Here is an 8,777-nt window from a genome sequence, read left to right on the forward strand (position 1 = left end):
TGAGGAAGTGCTGGTCGTGATTTTCACGCACCCATTGACTTCAATGGGTGCGTGATGCGCGAACAATGCACAAATATCGGACATGTCGTGAGTTTTATGCAGCGGACACACGCTACGTGAAAATCACTGACAGTCTGAACGGCCCCATAGAGTAACATAGGTCCGTGCGAGGCGCGTGAAAATCACGCGCGTTGCACGGACGTATTACACGTTCGTCTGAATAAGCCCTAACAATAAGGCCCAGTTCACAGAGTTTTTGGGCCTTGATATTGACTCGGACACTGCGTCAGAATCAGCACCAAAAAAACTTCCAAAACCGCCTCCCATTGATTTAATCTGAAATCAATGGGAGCCAGTCGCGGAAAAAAGAAAAAGCAGCACGTCCTTTCTTGCCGCGGTTCCGCCTCTGACCTCCCATCGAAATCAATGGGAGGCAGAAAAAGCATTTTTCCCTGCGTTTTTTGTTTGCTGTCCTCAATCGCCGCGGGCAAAAAACGCGGCAAGATAGTGTGGGCAGGTCAAAATCTGCCTCAAAATTCAGTGTGCGGTTCCAGGCAGTCGCGGGTGCGCATGCGCGGGAGTTTGCGGGTGCGCGCGATTGGTCGCGCGGGCGGCAGTGTTTGACGGCCCCCATGACGACCCCCATGCTACCCAGGGCCACCATCAGGGGGGGTATTATGGGTACTGATGTGAGAGGCCCGGCCAAACCTAATTGAAAGGGGGGCCCGCAGCTCACGACATTCTTTTGGTGAAAAAAACAAGCCCCATTGCAGGGGCCTGTTTTTTTTTCTACCAAAGGCAAGTCACGGCAGTTGCCGGGCCCCCCTTTCAATTAGGTTTGGCCGGGCCTCTCACATCAGTACCCATAATATTCCCCCTGATGGCGGCCCTGGGTACCATGATATAGTGCTGGACGGAGTACCGTTAACAGGCGGTGCCACGGTAGGGGGGCCCAGAAAATTTAGCTGTAGGGGGCCCTGAAATTCCTGATGGCGGCCCTGGCTGTGTCGCATATAAAGTACCTGACGCTGCTCGGTGTCAGTGCATTGTATGGGCAGCAGGGAGCCTTAGGGGATCAAGGGGGAAGAAGAGAAGCGGAAAAAAGATTATACTTATTTTTTATTTTACATTTTGTCCGATGGGTAGGGGGAATGGATGGAGCATGGCCGCGGTCGCTGCATAACGATTGTGGCGCAAGAACGGCCGAAAGATGTGACACATTTAATAAATGTATTGCATCTTACTCCAACTTTCTTTATATTAAGACTGGCATATGAAATGCCATCTTAATAAATTCCCCCCAATGTTTTTATGGCCTTGAAGAAACCAAAGACGGGTGGATATTGGAGAAGACACTTCCTGAATAGGGAGGCGTTCTGCGATCTGCAGCTTCATACAAGATTCCCGAAGGGTCTTAATTGGAGGAATGATCTGTTATATGTTTACTTAAGTGGAATAACACTTAATACACAATGTATATATCAACGACATAGCATAACAGTCATTTTCCTCTCATAATATGCAGTTTGATGACTTTTATGTCGATTTGTTTTTTAAATATTGCATATTTAAATATGGTGCTAAACTCCTGTTAAATAAAGATTCAGCTTCTCCCCTACTTGAGTAGCTGTGCAGCACCTGCACGAATTTGAGAATTTGCCTCTCTGGTCATGTGATCACAGGTCCTGCACACATAACACAACAGCACTACACAAACTATTTATGCAGTTTGTTCACTAGATGGCAGCAAAGCACTGAAATGATATACACATACACGTTTACATAGGTGGCATACATGTTTACATAGGTGACGCGCTTGGTGCTCAACTTGTAAATAAAAACACAACAATCAAAAGTATCATCAACTATAAGTTTATAATCCATGCCCACCTGCGGCTGCTGCTACGCATATCCTCACCATTGTGGTCGGACAGTCTGAAGGTGACAGTGGAGAGGATTATTTTCAGACACTTCTACACTGGTTTGGACTGGTTCACTGGTTTCTCAGTTTGATCGGCTGCTTGTCTCATTTGAATTAAGAACCTCCTGAGCTCATGACCTGCCTAGGTAGAGTCGTGTGTTAACCTTAGACCATCCTATCCCCCCACCCCCACTTTAGTAAAGACACATGACACCGAGGTTGGATGTGAAATGGCCACAGCAGCCGTTTATTAATTTCACAGTTTTATAAAAACAATTTAAATCCGAAACATTCGGATAACTAGTTAGGAATCCACCAGAGAATTCCTCCTAATAATTCACATGACCCAACATGGGTCAGAATCGTAAATAACAATTTAACGTTAACATTAATCCGAGCAGAGGAAGTCCTTGAAGCCCCTTCAGATGTTCCTTTTAAGAACACACCGAATTAGCCATCTGCAAACCACCAATTACCTCCAGCCGTAAACCAGCTCGGAAGCACCGTTCACCTCTGCAGATGGCTCCAACCACTAGAAGTCCACTTCAAGGGGATAACACCCGATGAAGCCCTCAAGTGATATACCGACCACTAGAAGTCCACTTCAAAGGGATAACACCCGATGAAGCCTTCAAGTGATATACCTTCTACCAGAAGACCACTTCAAAGGGATAACACCCGATGAAGTCTTCAACCATGTACCTTTTTTGGGGGACGCATACCCCCGATGCGACCCCCCCCACCATTTTGTACTGACTGGCCTCAAGGACTCCCCCCGCCAGCTGCCATGACAACAGAACCTACTCCGGAAAAAAGAAAAACATGTTAGATAAGCACACAAATAAAACACAACGCTCATAGACGGACGTACATAAGACCTAAGGAGTAACAAACCAAGGGTGGGAGGGTGGGAGCTTGCTGTTCTTGTGTTACTCCTCCCGCTGCTTCCGGCTCAATGCCGAGAAACAGCGGGAAGCGCAGTAACGGCCCCCCCGTCCCCCTTAACTCCTCCCCGTCCCTCCTCCAGCTCCTTCCAACTCTCCCTCACCTAATTAACCCTTTCCCTACCAGGACGGTCATGTCGGCTTCCCTTAATCCCTGCGGGCTGCGTCCAGCCTCTTCTTGACCTGCCTAGGTAGAGTCGTGTGTTAACCTTAGACCATCCTATCCCCCCACCCCCACTTTAGTAAAGACACATGACACCGAGGTTGGATGAGAAATGGCCACAGCAGCCGTTTATTAATTTCACAGTTTTATAAAAACAATTTAAATCCGAAACATTCGGATAACTAGTTAGGAATCCACCAGAGAATTCCTCCTAATAATTCACATGACCCAACATGGGTCAGAATCGTAAATAACAATTTAACGTTAACATTAACCCGAGCAGAGGAAGTCCTTGAAGCCCCTTCAGATGTTCCTTTTAAGAACACACCGAATTAGCCATCTGCAAACCACCAATTACCTCCAGCCGTAAACCAGCTCGGAAGCACCGTTCACCTCTGCAGATGGCTCCAACCACTAGAAGTCCACTTCAAGGGGATAACACCCGATGAAGCCCTCAAGTGATATACCGACCACTAGAAGTCCACTTCAAAGGGATAACACCCGATGAAGCCTTCAAGTGATATACCGTCTACCAGAAGACCACTTCAAAGGGATAACACCCGATGAAGTCTTCAACCATGTACCTTTTTTGGGGGACGCATACCCCCGATGCGACCCCCCCACCATTTTGTACTGACTGGCCTCAAGGACTCCCCCCGCCACAGCGAAACAGGCCTTGACCACCTTAAGCCTGTGAGTTCCTCCACACCACCACCGCCCTTTCTATGCCTTCTGCTATCGCCAAGCTCCAAAGATCAATGCCAACCTCGGTCAGATGAACCCCGTCACTTCTCCAAAAATTCCCCACTCCTGACTCCAAATCCCTATGCCTCACACAAATGCCCCCGTTCTTTGCCACAAAACGGGACACCGCCCGGTTAACTTTTATACGAGCCTTATTGACTCTCTCCACCGATCTAGCTAACCGCCAATGCTTTCTTGGGACTATGTCCGACCACACTACCACCAACTTGGGATAAGATACCCACAAACACAACATATCATGTTTGATATCCTGCACCAACTCACGAAAAGGGCGGACTCCTAAGTCATTCCCACCCACGTGCAACACTAAAACCTCCGGAACCCTATCAAGCCGCGCATATGTCTGGAATTCCGCCAACACCTTGCTCCACGACATACCTCTAAAACCCAGCCAATGCACAACCGCATCCTGTCGCGGAATGCGCAACTGGCGACCATCCGGGCGGACGTCCGCCCTCAAAGCCCCCCAGTGCACGTACGAATGACCCATCAACCACACCAAACACGGAGGCGAATCTGAAACGGAAAAAACATTTAGGCACCACCAATATAACATTTGTAAAGCGTACACAACCAAAATCATAACATATGGGGGCGGACATAGGACTTAAACCTTTTAGACTCCCAACGACCAATACGCCTCACCCCTTCATCATCCAACCCCCAGCGCCCCGCTTCCGTTGCTGCGCCAATCCTGAAGGAATGAGATGAATATGAGCCTGCCGCAACACCAACCGCCGTCAAACATTTTTTAAATACAGCTCCAAACTGAAACCTGGACAAAAACGACCCGTCCACATGACCACATGACCCCCTGTTTTGCGTAAAACCCCGCATGCACTCTACAGGGCACATGACCGACCCCGGGAGAGCGAACAAAACTATCAGTTTTCCCTTCCCTACTTGGTCAGTTTTAGATCGACGCAACCATACCTCTAGCCGATCTGCAAATAGGCTCACCTCCCCAGATCTCAGCCCCCCTGCCCGTTTAGTACTTGGCGACACCAACTCACCTATTCTAAATGCTCCAAAGAACGCTAACGAAAAAGCCAATCGAAACAAATCCATTTCATCTGAAGAACGACATACCGATGCTAATGAACCGCCCAACGAGCTAAGCAAAGCAAACGACACCGGCCTTCTACTATCCGCCTCCACCCTACCTCGGCGCAACCCCTTCAAAGCCTGCGATACCAGAAATTCCTTCGATACATCCCGAAAGCCCCGCAACTTAAACCCAAACGCCACTGCAGATATGAACCGGTTCACCTTCGCTAATGAAAACCCCGCCTCCCAGGCGTCCCCTAACCAGTACAAAAGTGCCACCAACCTGTCTCTATCCGTATTGACGTCACCCAACTCTCTTACCCACTCCTCCCACTGCCTCCAACAAGCAGCATACGCACTCCACGTCGCGCGCGCCAAAGACCTTTGTAACAGCTGCTCTACGGGACCGATACCAGATCCCAAAGATGCTCCGGACAAGCCAAACCGAGACGTTCCGCTCCCGGTGCCAATTGCCGAAACCGGTCCCACTGCGAGCGAGAAAGAGCATCAGCGATACAATTCCGTACACCCGGGACATGCACCGCCACCACCCACGCGTTCAATGACAAACACACCTAAATGTCGCAACAATTGAACTACCGGAGGAGAGGACGCCGTGATGTTATTAATGGCAAGCACCACCCCCATGTTGTCGCAGTAAAAACGGACCTTCTTATCCCTGAGCCTGTCCCCCCAAATGGTAGCCGCCACCACGATGGGAAACAGCTCGAGCAGGGCCAGATTCCGCGTGAGTCCACTGGACACCCAGCTAGCCGGCCATTGACCCGCGCACCACGGACCTCCCCCGTAAGCTCCAAAACCACCCGCCCCAGCCGCATCCGTAAAAATATTCAAATCACTCGTATCCTGCGCAGGGGCCATCCATAGCGAGCGACCATTGTACTGGCCCAAGAAGTCATCCCAAACCTGAAGATCAGCTCGGTGCTCCTCCTTGAGCCGCACAAAATGATGCGGCGCGCGCACTCCCGCCGTTGCCGCCGCCAACCTCCTACCAAACACCCTCCCCATCGGCATAATCCGGCAGGCGAAATTCAACTTCCCCAGCAGCGACTGAAGCTCCCTCAGCGTCATTTTCTTCATTCTACAAGCCCGTCGAACCTCCAGCCTCAAAGCACCCAACTTATCCGCCGGGAGCCGACACTCCATTGCCACCGAGTCTATTTCGATTCCCAAGAAACAAATCGTCGCTACCGGGCCCTCCGTTTTTTCCGGCGCCAAAGGAATCCCAAAATCCCTCGCCACCTTCTGTAGTGCATGAAGCAAATTACCGCAAACCGGCGAACCCCCCGGGCCAACGCACAAAAAATCATCTAAGTAATGGATCAACGAATCGACCCCGGATACTCCCCTCGTTACCCACTCCACGAAGCTACTAAACGCCTCGAAGTATGCACAAGAAAGAGAACACCCCATCGGAAGGCACCGATCCACGTAAAAGGCCCCATTCCAAAAACAACCCAACAGCCGTTGGCTTTCTGGATGGACCGGCAACAACCTGAACGCCGCCTCGATGTCGGTTTTTGCTAGCAGCGCCCCTGGACCCGCAGCCCGCACTAACCCCACCGCCTTATCGAATGAGGTATAAACTACGGAACACAACTCGTGATCAATCCCGTCATTTACCGACGAACCTTTGGGATACGATAAATGTTGAATCAAACGAAACTTTCCGGGCTCGCGTTTAGGGACAATACCCAACGGGGACACAACTAAATCTTTTACCGGTGACTCAACAAATGGCCCCGACATGCGACCCAACGAAACTTCTTTTAACAACTTTTCCGACACGACTTCCGCATGCAAGTAAGCCGATTTTAAATTCCTCCGCGTAACCGGAACCTCATAAGGAGGCGGAGGAATAACAAAACCAACACGAAACCCTTCATAAAGCAACTTAGCTGCCGCCCTATCCGGATACTCATTTAGATAAGGGGCCATCCTTTCCACCCTCACCGGCGACACCCCCTTGACCAGCCCCGTGCTGGTTCCCTGACCTCTTTTTTCGCAGACATTTTGCCGCCCCGTGTGATGCACCATTACACTCGGAACACACGTGCTTGAACTTGCACGTGGCCCCGAACTTGCACTGACCTTCATTAAATTGCCAGCAAAACCCCGCCTTTCCCCCGCCGCTTTGTCCAATCTGACTAGACTGGCCTCCCTGGCCGCCGCTCCCGGGAAAGGACTGCCTAACCGGAGCCGTAACCCGTAACCAGAGAGCAATATCCTTCTGGTCCCACCGAATCACCGGCCGAACCGCCTTCCGCTGACGGAATTGCTCATCATATCGCAGCCACGCCTGACCCCCATACGCCCTATGAGCCTCCCCAATGGCATCAAAATAACAAAACAACGCCGAACAATTTTCCGGCGCCTTTTCCCCTATCACACTAGCCAATATGGCGAACGCCTGCGACCAATTAACGAATGTCTGCGGGATAAGCCTATACCGCCGCCGTTCCTCCTCGTCCTTTTTACTCTCATCCCGCTTGCTCTTATCCAAATTAAATTTAGCCAGCGGCAAGAGAGAAAAAATTTCAACATATTCGTCTTTCCAGATCCGATCACGCACCTCCTGCTTTAAATGCGCCCCCAACGGACCCTCAAAACAAACGTACACCTCCCCCCGAGCACGATCATCCATACGCACTCGATCGCCGTCCTTCTGTGCCTCGGTCTGTACCGACACCGCGACCGCCTCCCTAACCGCCACCACCGGACGCGCCTGTAACGATCCCACGTCCCTGGGGCCTTCCCAAACTACCGCAGGGGACACTTCCGTTACTACCGGCGCCGCGGCCCTGTCCAGGCGCCCCACCAGCTCCCGTAAGCAACCCACTAAGTCCGCCAAACGCGCTCCGTCGCGTCCGCCCGCGCCACTACCGGCCCCCGATGCAATGCTAGCAGCCCCCCCGCCGACACCCGACATAAAAATCGCTGGATAAGACAATGATGGAGTTATACACTCACCGGGCTGCACAGGCGCTGTGTTCCCGTCAGCCGGACCATCCTGACCTCGACGATACATGTCCAGTTCACCTTCCTCCAGTTCTTCTCTCGCCGACGACTGTCCATCCCAACGACATCTTCGGAACGGGGATGAGGACGCGCTGACCGATGGGCCGGCAACCTGCCGCCCGACCGCCGGGACCCAGACTTCCGACCGGACCTGTTGCCTCGACGTCGCTGCAGATCTAGGCGTCCGTCTAGACGATCCTGACGAAGCCTGCCCCCTGGCCGGAACATCACCATGCGGGGCGGCCGTACCTTGTCCTCCAAATCTTCCATCTGATGGGGGAGGGGTGACAGGGAGCCCAGCCTGCGACTCCCTGCTTACCGCCGGACCCCGTCGCGGCCTGGGATTCCTGCCAGGACGCAGGGCCTGGGAAGGGGCGGTCCTCCCAGCTGCCTGGCCTGCAGCGTCCGGGATCGGGCTCCCTCTGCGACGCCGTGTCCGCGGGACTGCCTCCGGACTGAGGCGCTCTGGAGGTCGGGACCGCCAAGAGGGACGGGTCAACCCGGCCTGCGTCGCCGTCACCCCTGGCAACGCTCTCTGCCTGCCCAGCGCAGGAGCGGTTGTTGCCGACTCCCCCCCCGCCGCCATAGCCATGCTCGTGAGGGGGCCGGGGGAGGGGAGCCTGTCCTTTGCAACAGACCCCGAACGCCGTGCCCGACGTGGCGAAACGGCGTCCGGGATCCTCGTTATGGCAGCCACGGTCTCCTCTAGCCATCCGGGACCGTGGTGCACAGCAGCGGCACGCAGCCGCTCTAACATTAAGGCTTCTGCCATCCCTAAAAGCACGGGCAACGGGGAGCTTGCTGTTCTTGTGTTACTCCTCCCGCTGCTTCCGGCTCAATGCCGAGAAACAGCGGGAAGCGCAGTAACGGCCCCCCCGTCCCCCTTAACTCCTCCCCG

Source organism: Rhinoderma darwinii, unplaced genomic scaffold (genome assembly GCF_050947455.1).
Source record: "Rhinoderma darwinii isolate aRhiDar2 unplaced genomic scaffold, aRhiDar2.hap1 Scaffold_131, whole genome shotgun sequence".
In the NCBI taxonomy this organism is placed as follows: domain Eukaryota; kingdom Metazoa; phylum Chordata; class Amphibia; order Anura; family Rhinodermatidae; genus Rhinoderma; species Rhinoderma darwinii.